The 15225-nt window shown below is 38.2% G+C and overlaps 1 protein-coding gene across 2 annotated transcripts in view; it reads left to right on the forward strand.

Annotated features, from left to right (window-relative positions):
* The first annotated feature begins 397 nt into the window (after positions 1–397).
* The window catches only part of CDH12 (cadherin 12), a 541757-nt gene continuing 526929 nt past the window's right edge, over positions 398–15225 (forward strand). The window contains exons 1-2 of one of the 2 annotated variants that reach the window (XM_023738882.1): positions 398–648; positions 1757–1903. The gene's annotated coding sequence lies outside the window, so the exon portion shown is untranslated. Of the gene's footprint in view, positions 649–1638; positions 1904–15225 lie in introns of those variants that run through there. The other variant, XM_004384606.3, reaches the window with a different exon arrangement.

Raw genomic sequence — 15225 nt, forward strand, 5'->3', positions numbered from 1 at the left:
GTCCTATTTACAGGAACTCAGTAACACTGGAGTTTTATTTTATGCAAGAAGTTCCATCAAAGAGCTTAGATTTTAATGAGATATGTTTTATGAAATTATCTTGGGGCTATATAAGGTAAACAAATTCTCTATTATATACAGAGACTTTTTGTACATTACTGAAATTTGCGTTTTTAAAGATACATGTAAAGATATCAATGCAAATACAGTCACTATCTCCGTCTCTCTTTCACACACACACACCCCCACAAGCACCTACTCAAGTGCACACGAACGTGCGCATGCGCACAGTTGAAGGCAGGCCATATGTCCGAAGGGAGAGCGACTTGGAAAAACAGAAGTGCTGAACACATCACAGTATCATCGCGCGAGGACATTCGTCGGTTTTCTCTCTGGCAATGCGATTTTTCTCACCCTCAAGACATGCAAATGACTTTTTCATCTGTTCTTTTTAAGTTATTTGCATAATTTTCTCCTATGAAAGTGAGAGCTGTCACAAATTAACCGTTTGAGGCTTCGCCATTTAGTTATGTGACCTTTTAGAGAGAACTAGATCTCTTTAGGGAACTAGTAACTTTTGATATCCTGGATGGAGAAGAGCGTCTCAGGTGGTCAGTGGCAGAAACAGCGGATGAAGGATGGCTATCAGTATGTTGTTAATGACACAGGACCCCATTTTTAAAAGTTGTTTGACATTTTGGATCCTCTTATGCCCTTGTTTATTTTTGTTTTAGTAAATCAGTATTTTAACAGGTAATAGAACAGAGTGTTCAGTTAGGTGTAATGTATTCTGGTAGGTATCTCAAGTTAATCAAACAAGCAAACAAAACAGACAAACAAAAAAAAACTCATTGCTGTCGAGTTGATTCCGACTCATAGCGAGTAGAACTGTTCCATAGGGTTTCCAAGGAGCGGCTGGGGGATTCGAACTGCCAACCTTTTGGTTAGCGGTCCTAGCTCTTAACCATTGGCCACCAGGGCCCCCTCAGGTTTATAGTACAGTGCAAACAGTTTTGCAATTTAAAATGCTATTTGAAAAACTGCACGAGCAATGCTCAATTCTCCAGCCTTGGTTTGGGTGCTTGTATCTAGGCGGGGGGAGGAGGGGGACTGACACATATGCTTATTTAGAATGAATACTTCCGATGTATAAAGCATAGAGTTGCCCTCTGGAGGGCTGTGATAAACCTTTAAATTCATTTTACTTAGACAAAGGTTGAAGTATGTACCGGGCTAGGGTCAAAGACAAGTGCAGCTGTCTCTTTTATCACCCTGCTTTAAACATGTTTCAGCTTTAGGCTTGTCTTACAAATCAACTCTATCAGTCTATTAATTGCTTCTCTGTACCTGGTAGCTAACACGAGGGCACCTGGAAAACCAGCAAGAGAAAGCATGTTTAAGTCGTTCGGTGGCTGTAACACTGTGGCTAATCTCCTGGCAAATTATAGTCTTAGTTGTAGTTTATCCTTTAGGCTGGAAACGGCAAGATTCCCAAGCGGCCGTGGTGCCTTTTCCAACTCCCAGGAGGGTGACCAAGACTCCTTGTGCTTTGTCCGTACACAGGGAAAGTTCCCTGCTAATCAGGTCAATGATTATCGCCCAGCTCCCGGGACATGACAGGAGCCTATCACAGCGGCAAGGGAGCCTCCAAACGGAGCACGCTCACGGAGCATTTCCCGTTCAGAAACATCCCTTAGTCCTCATTTACTCCCTGAGAACCTCTGAGGATTTCAGCTTATCTTTTTTCTCCCCTTAGACAGTGAGGAGCTCAACATAAACAGCAAAAAGAAGCCCAGTATGCAGCTACTTGGAGGGTGTTGATTGAAAACTTCGATCTCCCCACCCCATTCACGGTTGATTTGACTGATTTCTCACCTCCTTCGCAGAGAATATTTCAATTAAGGTAAGTGCTGCTTTATCTGGGTGACTGCGTCGCACTGGATTTCTGCATTGAAAGTTCTAAATGACTAGACTGACATTCTGCACTGCAGCAAGTGATTGTTGATGTCAGGAAAAGGCTCAGTTTATAAGCAAGTGTCCTGGAACGAAAACCGGCGTTGGGGGATAATGGCATTTCCAGGCAATTTCTTATGAAATATAATCATTTTGACTTGCATCAAGAGAAGATAAAAGGGACTACAAAAAGAGGGTTCATTTCTCATTTTACCTTTTCACTAATCTATTTAGAGGATTGTGCTGTATGAAGGTAACTTGATTTTGAGGGAAGTGTTTTGTTGATGCCATATGGTAAAAAATCTGAGTCTAAAAGCTTCGAAGTTAAATTAAATGGAAAGAAAATTTGCAAAGGAGCGTTGAAATTTTGTGCAGTTTCTACTTTAGCAACATTCCTGAGCTCCCTCTGGGTTTAAGGATTTCATGCTAAATCCCAGAATATTTTAATAGTGTCCATTTAGGAGTTGTAATTTAAATGATAGAATTTGGGATGTAACTTTCAAGAACAATTAACCTAGAATGAAGATGTCTTTGATCTGATTTATGGTTCTATACAGGAGAGATGGATTCCTTTTATGAGATAGATTAATAAAAAAAGAAAATGAAGAAAAATTAAATGCTTCCAGAAATGTTTATTTTGGAAAGTAGAATTGTTTAATAATGTTTAAGGTTATATGTTTCTTTAGTGAAATCGTTGACTTTGTGCTAGAAGTTGATCTTTGTTATAAAACTGTGGTGAATTGATGTTGAGCTTGTATCTTACATGTATAATTTCAGGCAATTATCTAGTTAACTTAGATTGCCTAGTAACACATCATTTCTTCTATACCCGTTTTTCTTAAAAATTTGTTAAACATATCTAAAGAGACAATGGAGGTAACTTTTCTCCAAAGTTTGATTTAATTACCTAAACTTTTTCTCTTCTTCTTTACTTTGCATATGTAAATATTGTCTGAAGGTTTTAGCCCACATTATGGTGAATTTCTATGTAAAGAATGATAAACTGATTCTATCAACATAATTATATATGGCCTATTGATTAGCACTCTAAGCACATGAAGAAACATAACCACTTATTATAGAGTACTTAAACTTTGAAATGGTTTTCAAAAATTGAAACAAACATTTAAAAATATAATTACATGTAATTACAGGCTAATACTTATAAAATGATTTTCAATAACTAATCTGTAATATGAAAGCACAATGTAAATGTCAGGTTGCCTGTGTAAAGATTTATAATGGTGTCTTAAATGTGCTTTCTAGAATGAGCACTCATATTTCATGAAATGTTGATTCTGCCTTGTTCCTATGTGTATCTAGAGATGGGACATTTTATACAGATGTCAGAACTCTGCTTATATTAATTGGCTCTCCTTTAGAAATTCTCTGGAGAGCATTTCAGGCTGATGTTGATGTTATTGCTTAGCCCACAGGAATACAATTTTTGCAAGAGTCTCATAGGCAGTGACATGTACTTGATGGTTATCTGTATGTTTTTAGTTAAAGTCTGCAAACATTTACCTAGCTCTGTTGCACTGAGACCCTGTCTCCCTTCTCTGGGGGAAAGGTTTCTCAGTTGACTCAAAGATATCTGAGAGAAGAGTATGTTCACTATAGTTACTGCCACTGGGTTGTTGGCTTTTTTTTTTTTTTTTTCCTTTATGCAGCCCTGACAAACACGAAGAGGCGCATTAACCAAACAGAGCCACCTTCAAGGGAATAAACTTGTACATTTCTGAAAACACCTATCTGTTATAGACTATACCTTATGCCAAGTTCAAAATTAATGTAGCAGCACACCCAATGAACTTTGATAGGATGTATTTTAGTAATGCCTCTGACTATTGAAGAGCCCTGGTGGTACAATGGTTAAGAACTTCGCTGCTAATCAAAAGGTCGACAGTTGGAATCCACCATCTGATCCTTGGAAACCCTATGGGGCAGTTCTACTCTGTCCTGTAGGGTCACTATGAGTTGGAATCAACTCAATGGCAACCAGTTTGTTTGTTTGTTTTACTATGGAAGGACGTGTTTAGTGTATACATAAGTGTTTACATTAAAAGAAATGAAGGTATTTCTTCGTTTTTAGGGGGCTTGGTTGCTGCTGCTGCTGCTGTTCTTGCTGTTATTGTCTTAATTTGCATCACACAAACTGGTAAGGGAATGGAGACATTCTTGTGTAGAATGGTATTGGTGGTGTTAAGTGGGTAGAATTAGGAGATGTTTATTTTTGGTAGCATCAATCTTCTCAATCTGACTTCTTTTTCTTTCTTTTTTTTTTCCCCCTCCATTATTATATTATCAATAGGTGTCATCATAAGTCTAGGTTCCATATTAATACCATTTTTCATTTATTTGACTATAATTTATTCCTTCTGTGAGATTAGAAAACATCTTATGGGGTAAACTCATTTAGATGAGGCAATTTCAAAATTTAAACGAATAAAAATCTGGTAAAATTTATAAAACTTGCTTTAAGATTTACAACCTACTCATCAATATGTGCTATTATTTTCAATAAAAGACAATGGGGAAAGATAGTATCTAACATGTTTTGCATGCCTCCTAAATGCCAGATACCTAAGATACAGACTTTGCATGTATGATTACATAATCATCAAAAGAAAATGATTAGGTAGAGATTATTTATCCCCATCTTCCGGATGAGGATATGGGGCCTGGGAGAGGATATTTAACTGGGCCAAGTTCACACCATAATTAGTAAACCTATGGGGTTGCTAAACTGGGATCGACTTGATGGCAATAGGTTTTGTTTTTTGGTTTTATGGTTCAAACTCAGATCAGGCTATGTTTTAATGTCATACTCTACACTCTGCATGATACTCATGAACATGTTTATACTATGCTTAAGATTGTAAAACTTAATTGTATTATCTTCAGAATAGTTTAACTGTTGGCTTACTCAAGATAAATAATTTTGTAAATTCCATAGCCACCAGTGTTTGAAACAAGCATATACTATGTTCTTTTAGTTTGCTAGAGGTCAGTGTTCAGTTCTTTGCTTCAAGCTGATTCTGATTTCTACTGACAGAAAAAACACTCTGCTATCTTGTAATCACCATTGAACTTTAGTATCTTTAACGTATACAACTTTCCAAGAGACATTGATTTACTCAGGTTAAATTAAATAAAATGTAGAGATATAAATTCGATGCTACTTGTATTGAAACAAGATTAAAAGGAGTAATCAAAGGCAGTAAAAGGAAACTCATATTAGTGGCAAAAGATATTCACAATACAAAAGATTGAAAAACTAACAGTTGGAATTGAATGTGGGAAGGTAGGCTTTAAAAAAAAAAAGATGTAAATGTACAGGAATCTATCTGTTCCACTGGCTTTATATAAACCTTCCTGTATGTACACAAAGATTTGCTGTAGCTAATTATGTTGATATGGTGACAATATTTTCCAAACCAAAATTTGGTCCACTTTTATGACAAAAAGGGAGAGATTTTATAATATGAGCATGACCTGGAAAATCTGGTATGAATGGCTGTCACATGCAAAGATGTGCTGAAAGTTAGGTTGCATGGCTATAACATACTGTGCTCCAGAATGTTCCCAAGTGTATAAAAAGATGACATTGCACCAGATACTGCAAATAACAGATACAACATTGATATGAGACATGGTCCTTGGAAAGAAATATATAAAAAGTGTCACATACATATATATACACATATATACATATATGTGTGTGTGTGTGTGTGTGTGTGTGTGTGTGTGTGTATATAAAACCAAACCCATTGCCATCGAACCGATTCTGACTCATCGTGATCCTATAGGACAGCGGAGAACTTCCCCATAGGGCTTCCAAGCAGCAGCTGGTGGATTCGAACTGCCAACCTTTTGGTTAGTGGCCAAACTATAAAATTTCCATCTTCGGGTCAGCTTACTTTTCATTCTTGAGGTTTTGTGGTAAACTGTTGGTTTATCCTCCTAGATATGTATAAGAATAACAGAAAAACAAAGAGTGTGTGTGTGGGTGTGTGTGAGTGGGTGTGGGTGTGTGTATTGCTATCCGAGAAGAATGACCATGGTGTGTAAAAGCAGTATTGCGAAGGATTTTGTTATACTCTGAGTGCTCACAATACATAGGTCTCCCTATGTGTCTTGGCCCCACAGGCCACAGTAGATTTGACCAGAGATGGATGAATGTGCCCAAGGCAAAGACAGCCATCTCTAGAGTGGCCACGGATACTAGGTGGCCTTACAGGACCCTGCTGTCGAAGGATGTTCTATGCTAGATAACAAACCTCTGACTTGGGGCCTTAAATATGAAATACAATGTGGATAACCTGTAGTCGGTGTTCAGGAGCAGAAGTTAAGAAACATACAGAGATGGTAATCTGCTGAAGGCATGAGGTTGTCAGGAAGGAAAACAAGGTTAGTTGTGTCGGGTCAATTAGGAAAGCGACAGATTTACTGATTCACCATAATGGCTAATCACAAGCAGGAGGGAGTGTTCTTGTGTTGGGGCAATGAGGCTGTGTTATCCAAAGTGATATTCCAAACCTACTATGAGCTGGAATCAACTCAAAGGCACAAAACATCACCAACAACATGCAGTGCTGAGATTTCTTCCCATTTTCCTGGTTTTTCTCTGTGGTTTCAGTCTCAATACCCAATTCACACTGAGCACATCTGTGTTCCTTGAAAACGAAGAGTAGAGTCGACTGAACATCTTATATATTCACAGTTTTGGCAGACGGTGGACGGGGCAGTAATGTGCAGAGCTTTCACGTACAGATTCTATGTCCAACTGCCTGAGTTCAAATCCCAGTGACGGCACTTGCTAGCTCTGCGACCTTGGCCAAGTCAGTTAAAGTTTCTAAACTTGGTTTTTATGCTCTTTAAGATGGGGCTAATGATGGTACCTATTCCCATAGCAGTGTTGTGAGGAGTAAAGGAGATAATTGATGTAACATAGTTACAAGTGCTCAGATGCTCAGGAAATGACAGTTGGCATATAAACAGGAAACCTGTTATTAGTCCCTCACCTCATCTGTCATTTAAGGAAACTTAGGAACATTTTCTCTCCTTACTAACAGTGCAACTTGGATTTTACCAGAAGCTTCTGGAGCCACTTTCAGACATTGTGTCTATATCAATACATTTGAATTTTAGGAACCTACATATTCTAACTGGATTTACATAAATGATTGGATGTTTCTTGAAGGAAAATAATTTAGTAGGCTGTTTACAGAAACCTTCCTATTGTTGACAGTGAACTAAAGTAGCAAGGAAATCTGTTCCTTGATTTTTTTCTTAGTATGTTGAGAGGAAGGGAACAAGTCTTGAAAAACTGGTCCATTTCGACCACTGATATTCAGCAACCTAACTTGGTGTTGGAGAGGTGAGAAAAGTATACCCCATGGGCCAAATCTAGTCTGCTGCCTGTTTTTGTAAATAGAATTTCTACTGGAATACAGCCACAGCCATTCATTTCTGTATTGTCTATGGCTGCATGCAGGCTACAAAAGCACAGTTGAATAGTTGCAAGAAGAGATCATAGGGCCTACAAAGGAGAAAATATTTACTATTTGGTCTTTTCAGAAAAGGTTTGCTGATCCCCTATTTTAGAAGGGAAATTAATTCATGTTGCATGGTGTTTTTTATTTTATTTTTTCTCATCAGCATGATGAATATTTGGTAGAATATCTTTTATATGTCTTGAAGATAATTATCTAAATGTCTGTTTCCAGATTGATTCAGGCTTATCACTTCCTCTTACCTACCAACTCATCCAATTCATCTGTATTTTACTATGGTATTTAAATTTTGTAGTTATAATTTGGACAACGTTACCAATTAGCAGCTATATAGAAGCAAAGCTATCCCATGCTTTTTATATTGATTTAAATAATAAACCTAGTGAAAATATATTTTCTGCAATGGAATCCTTTGTTTTTCATTTTCCAAGCTACTCATTCTTATATTTGGAATATATAGGAATCAGCTGATCTGGGTCTTAAAGCAGTAGATTCCTGGGTCTCATACCTGGAGTACTGATTTAGTGGGTCTGGGTTAGGACCCAGGAATCTAGAGTTTGAGACATATGGAGATAATTCTGATAAGATCAGAATATATAAGAATGTGGCCTGATTATCAGCATTTTAAGGTTCTCTGACAATTCTAATATGCAGCCAAGGTTGAGGACTGCTCCTGAAAAATAGCTCCTCTCAAACTATAAAGGACATGCAAATTACCTGGGAACCTTATTCACTGTTTCTAGAATGGGGCCTGGGATTCTACACTTCTAACAAGCTCCTGAGGGAGTGCCGTGCTGCTTTTTCCTAAGGAATTTTGCTCACCCTGCTTCCACTTTGCTCTAGGATTACTGCAGCTGGGTATGTCTATTCAAGGATCTACCAAAGGATGTGGCTTCGTTTCCAGCTCACCTGGGTTACAGGTTGAGCGGACTTCTGAAGTAATTATTCCTGTCACTGAAGGACAATGGAAGTTCTGAGCTAGGTCAAAGTTGAGAAATGTATTTTTAACTGATTGTTGATTTCCACATACCCACTTTGGAAATAGAATAATTGGATGCACTAGAAAGTGAAATATTTAGATAAGCATAGCTAACGTATTTAATTTTTTGTAGTTAAGACAGAGTGGAGGGTTCATTGTTTCTCCAACCCCTCTTCCATATACCTAGCAATTGTTGACTTGACACCAACTAGGAAAACTCTATATCAAAGTTGAGAACTTGTCAGAAAATTCTGACGTCTCATGTGACATCCCAGTTCCTTTCATTTTAGGAATACAGTCCTAAAGCTTTGTTATTTGTCAGTTCAACTTACTCTGTCTCTTCCAAAACTGAATTGCTAGGTTATTGGTTTCAGCTCACTCCTCTACCTTCTGTCTTCAATTCCCAGTTGCCACATTTTGTTGTTAAAATCTACAAAACACCAAGGGAAATATATTTCATTAATACAGCAACAAATTTGTGATAATTTATATTTTCATCATTTTTAAATTAAAAATCTGCCCTAGAATTTCCTATTATTCTTCCTATTATTTTTTCTACAGTGATTAAAATCAAACATATACCTTTAAACTTATGTGGTTGCATTGTTTTCTCCTATCCCATTCAGATATTAGAATGTATGTTTTATGAAGGCAGGAACAGTCATTTCTTTTATTAATAGCTGTAACCTAGTGTCTAGAATAGTCCATGGCATAGGATAGATGCTCAGAAAACATTCAATGAATAAAGAATGAATGGATTTTTTAAACTAATCAATTAATTACTTGGTTGTTGTGTCAGGATTGATGCAAGTAACTAAATAATGATAGTTTTGCTTTTTTGCTTTGGATTCTGTAAATTCAACCATATTTCCCAAAAGGTTAACTTCATCTACTTAATTTATGCATTAATTATTGTACACCTCTTAATTGTCAGGTATTGTGCTGGTTGCTAGAAAAACATGTTGACAGGACCTCATTCCAGTACATAATGTACTCAGCCTGTAGGTAAGGGAGGGGCAGACAAGAGAAACAGCAGTGACAATGGACTGTGGTGTACAATCATGGACAGTGTGCGGTCATGGACAGTGTGCGGTCGTGGGCAGTGTGAGGTCGTGGGGAGTGTGAGGTCGTGGACAGTGTGAGGTCGTGGGCTGTGTGAGGTCGTGGGCAGTGTGCGGTCGTGGACAGTGTTTGGTTGTGGGCAGTGGGCAGTTGTGGAAAGTGGGCAGTTGTGGACAGTGTGAGGTCATGAACAGCATGAGCTCGTGGACAGCGTGAGCTCATGGACAGCGGGCAGTCGTGAACAGTGTGAGGTCATGGACAGTGTGAGGTTGTGGACAGTGTGAGGTCATGGGCAGTGGGCAGTCGTGGACAGTGTGAGGTCGTGGACAGCGTGCGGTCATGGGCAGCAGGCAGTCATTGGCAGCGGGCGGTCATGGGCAGCGGGCGGTCATGGGCAGCGGGCGGTCGTGGACAGTGTGTGGTCATGGACAGTGTGCAGTGACAGATATTGTGCATTTATGGGCAGTGTGCAGTGATGGAGAGTGCACGGTCATGGGCAGTGCGTGGTCACGGGCAGTGTGCATTCATGGGCAGTGTGTGGTCATGGGCATTGTGTGGTCACGGGCAGTGTGCATTCATGGGCATTGTGCGGTCATGGGCAGTGTGCGGTCACGGGCAGTGTGCGGTCACGGGCAGTGTGCATTCATGGGCAGTGTGCGGTCACAGGCAGTGTGCAGTCATGCAAGATACGTGCTGTGTGTTGCTAATACTTGACTCAATGCAGAAGATCCAGGAAATACCAGAAGTTTCCTAAACTATAGATTGAAGGATAGCTTGAATTTGGACAGAGATAGAAGAAATGAGAAATGAATGTATCTTCGAATCCTACCACCTAAAACTTTTCTACCTGTTCTATCTTCACTGTCACATCAAATGGCACTATGAGCTACATAATGGGTCAAGTCAGAAATCAAACTATCATCATTGTCTTAACATTTCTCACATCCCACGCATCCAATCAACATCTGTTTTTTTTGTTGTTTGTTTGTTTGTTTTTTTTCGATTCTGCTTTCCAGGTACCCCTCACATGGGATTTTATCCTGTCTGCTCTCCAGTTCACATCAGCTCCATCTCTCTTTTCATATTGTTTCCTTTATTCTTCTCCTCTCCTCAGGCTCGTCTCTGTACTGCCAGCACATTGACCTCTCTAAATACAAACTTGACCATGTTACTCCTACCTTAAAGGCTTCTCTTGTAGTTTTTCATCTCGTTTAGGGTATTATTTGAACCTCAATTTGGCATTGTTATGGATTGAATTGTGTCCCCCCCAAAAAAATAAAAATAAAAATAAATGTGTGTGTGTATATATATACATATATGTGTGTGTGTGTGTGTGTGTGTGTGTGTGTTCTAAACCCCGATACCTGTGAACGTGACCTTGTTTGGAAATAGTGTCTTTCAAGATGGTATCAGTTAACTAAGATCAGAATGGAGCAGGTTGGGTCCTAATCCCATCCAAGTGGTGTCTTACAAAAGAGAACAGACATGAAGATATAGACAGAAGGATGGACATGTGACTACAGAGGCAGATGCAAGCCAAAAAATGCAAGGATTGCCAGGAGCCACCAGAAGCTAGGAGAGACACATGGGAGAGTTTTCTTTCCCAGGTCTCAGAAGGAATCAACATAGCAGATACCCTTCTTAGGACTCCTAATCTCCAAAACTGTGAAAAGATACATTTCTGTTGTTTAAGGCCACCCAGTTAGTGGTAATTTGTTATGGCAGCATTAGGAAACTAAGACTGGGATTTATTTTGATGAATTCTTCCTAGTCTCACCTAACCTCCAGCAATCTATGACACAGCCATGATCAACTTCTTTTAGTCCCTTATCACTGACACTTAATGTTTGCTGCCTGTTGTATCAAGCTGACTCCCCACCTCCCGCCCCTCCCGGCCGGCTGGTTCTCTTGTCCCTCAGAACTCATTTACAATGTCATTTTATCCAAATAGTTTCTGACCCTTACCAGTCTAGTTGACATGTTGAAATACTGCTCTATTGGCTTCCAGGTAGTCCTTGGGTAGTGCAGTAGTTAACATGCTCAGCAGCTAATCAAAAGGCTTGAGTCCACCCAGAGGCACCTCAGAAGAAAGACCTGGAGATCTACTTCCAAAAACTCAGCTATTGAAAATCTTATGGAGTACAGTTTTACTTTGATACATGTGGGGTTGCTTGATGACGAATGGTCCTGGTACTGTTGGCTTCTATAACACACTCTATGCCCCCTTCATTCTGATCACAGTCCTCATTACATTGTGTAGTAATACTAACTTCCAAGATCCTTGATAGCATAGACCCTATGCCTATCTCATTCACTGCTCCATTCCCGGTGACAGGAACTAACAAACGCAAATCCTATGTAAAAACAATAGGTAATTTTCCTCTCTGAATGTAAAGGGCAAGTATTTATTTATAAACCAGTGTTTCTACCTTCCCCATGGGCTATTAAACTCTTGTGTTCTGAATAGAATTTTGCTCTTCAATGTCACCTCCATGAAATGTTAAAAAAACACCACAAAAATGAAGTAACAATTAGATTCATTCATAAAATTTGCCATGCCTATAACCACTGAATTCTGTTTAATGTATTTCATACATCACATCCACCTTATGTTCTGTGTAGATATCTTGTCCTCTAATGAACGGCAGAAATTGTTCACTCACGTTTTGTAAAGGTCACCTGTTTTCAATCGGCTTCTTTCTGTGCCATGACTGGGTGACATTTCTCATCCATTTGTGATCAATGAACATGCATATTTTAACTCACTAGCCCATTCTCTTTAAAAGCACCACTCTTACAGCTCCTTATTTCATAATTAGGTGTTATTTAATGCAAGGAAACTACACTAATTCTTGTTCTTATGCTTTTTGATCTTCAGAGGAAAATAATGGTAAAGCAAACAACAGAAATTTGTTATACCTGAGAATCAGAAGTCAAAAGCGTATCCTGAATAGATATGCTTTGATCGCTCAGGTTTAAGAAATGATTATACTTGTTATTTTTAATATTATCATAATTAAACAGTATTTTAGTATTACTTGTCCTTTATATGGGGTGAAGTGAAATGCTCTAAAAATCAATATAGAGTGAAAAACAGCATTAACACTGGAAAGTATTTCTCTCGCAGATATTTGGAAGCAATCTTCCCTGGAACCATAATCCTCAAAAGGAAATTGCTGTCCTTGCAGAAACACAGTTTAGGTCATATTGGTCTAGGCCTCTGGATTTTTCTAAAAGCCTTCATAAGGCTCAAATGACATTTTAAATAGCTTGTCAGAAAAAGAAGTGATTTTTAATGCAGAACCACGAAATATAATGTTTTTATCAGTGCCCCCAAAGGCAAACATCTGAAAGGCAGAGAGAAACATAATACTAGGATAAATGTTGTGACTAGTGTCTTAAGGAGAAACATAATATAATGATAATAGAGAAATATCTCGTCTGAAAAAAAAGGAAAAAGAGTCAACAGGTTTAATATCCCACAATTCTCTATCCACTCAGATGTATAATTAAACATCAGGATTTTTTTTCTCTACCGTATGTTAAGCCATTTTGTTTTTTTAAGACATTTTAGAGAAAAAGAGTAGACCAAATTATGATCTGATCTGTAAGCAAGGGAAGAGAAGCTTAGCACAGAGTTAGCAGTGAGTGAAAATAGTTAACCTAAAAAGTTTAGATGAGGTAATGAAAATGGCACACTCATTCCTTTAAAGTAGTAAAGTTTGTTATGTGATGATGGTTTATGTTACTCTTGGTCTTGACCAATGTACCAAAAAAACAAAAAAAAAAAACAAAGCCAGTTGTCATCGAGGCAATTCTGACTCATGTTAACCCCATGGTTAGAAAAGAACTCCTGCATAGGTTTTCTTGGCTGCAATCTTTACGAAAGTGTATCATCAGGCCATTCATCCATGGCACCGCTGGGTGGGTTTGAACTGCCAACCTTTAGGTTAGTAGTATAATGCAAACTGTTTGCGCTACCCAGGGACCTTGACCAACTTACAGATTTATAAATATATCAACCCTCTCCCACCCCGGCTCCCTTCCAGCCTGTTTTTAGTTCAGTTTCTACAGACTCTTGGGTTATCTAAGGCTCGTGACCTAGTAGCTATAAGCCAATAGACAGTCTTTCAGCTGTCTTTGCTTTTGTTTGTCTGTTTTAGAAGGAGCCCTGATGGCACAGTGGTTTTAGTACATGCTGTTTAAGAAGTGTGGTGATTCTGATTTGAAAATAATCAGTAGAGTTAAAATGTTTTGCTTTCCAAAGTAGCTCATTCCATCTTTGGTGAGATCTGACTGGGAAAGTTTTTTTTTTTTTCCCCCCCAGTTTAAACAGAATTTTGTAGTTACAGTATTCCTTGTTATTGTATGCCGTTGAGTCAATTCTGACTCATATGGACTGTGTATGAGAGAGTAGAATTACCCCATAAGGTTTCCTAGGCCGTAGTTTTTAAGGGAGCAGATCACCAGTTCTTTTCTCCTGCACAACTGCTGGTGGGTTTGAACTGCTGACCTTTCGGTTAGCAGGCAAACACCTAACTGTAACAACACCATGGCTCCTCACAGTACTCCTTAGAACCATATATATCGAATATTAATTCTTCTTCAGCTGCCTTCAGTTGGTTTTGAAAAGTGGGATTATAAATTAATAAACAAATCGATCAATAAAATAAAACTCTTCTTCTATATGACAGCATGTTTACTTACATAATCAATCTTACGCAGGCTCTGGACCCTCACTGCTTTAGTGCTTTCTATATAATTAGTTTCATTTTCATGCATCTTTCCAACAGCATCTCTCCAACAAGGAGGATTAGGGCACACTGCAGCTTGAGGTCCTTCAAAAACCATTCACTCTCTTTTGTCTGACCAGATGAAGAAACTAGTCTCTATTTGCTTACCTGCTTGCTTGACCACAATTTCAACCTTGTCAGAGTTGGTAAAAATTTCAAAATCATGAGGGTTGGTAAACAGGGTAGGGTCTGCTAATGTCAGGCTCGATGAAGTCTTTCATTGGTTTTACATTTCAAGAGGAAACTCAAAATTTACTGGTATTTTTGCCCACATAAAGTCATTGCCAATGAAAGCAAACGGTGTCTTCAAAAATCAGCACTGAATTTTGTATATAAACTTTCCGCTGGATATAGGAGAATTGTTAAACCAAAGTAGTAATAAAAAGTAGAATTTTAATCGGTCATAGAGGTGCTTATCTAAATCTAACAAGAGCATGACACACATACAAATGAAGGAAGCTTAGCATTTACGTCTCCAGATATAATTTAAATAGCAGAAACAGTGTTTTCGGCATTAAGCTGTTTTGGCTTTCCTTAAGATTCTTAGATTTAAAAAAAAAAATCAGTAAAGAATGTAAAACATGACTGTCTCTAGGATTTGCCACTAGATCAGTTGTCAGATAATGTAATATAATCTATCTATCATGGTTATTCAAGGAAGATTCTTATTTAGTACATAAAATAACTTTGAAACATAGTTTCAACTGCATTAATAATTATATAAATGGAAGTACAATGAAAATAATGAAAATATTATAGCTTTATTCATTTTTATCCAACATCGTGTGTTGTTTCCTTTGGGAAAATTAACAGAGAATAGGTAAAAATGGGATCTTCCGAGGTACTAGTAATGGACAATATGATAATGGATGGTGACTACACGGATATATGTGTGTGTATATATATATGTATATATATATAT

Source organism: Trichechus manatus, unplaced genomic scaffold (assembly GCF_000243295.1).
Source record: "Trichechus manatus latirostris isolate Lorelei unplaced genomic scaffold, TriManLat1.0 scaffold00124, whole genome shotgun sequence".
Taxonomy (NCBI): domain Eukaryota; kingdom Metazoa; phylum Chordata; class Mammalia; order Sirenia; family Trichechidae; genus Trichechus; species Trichechus manatus.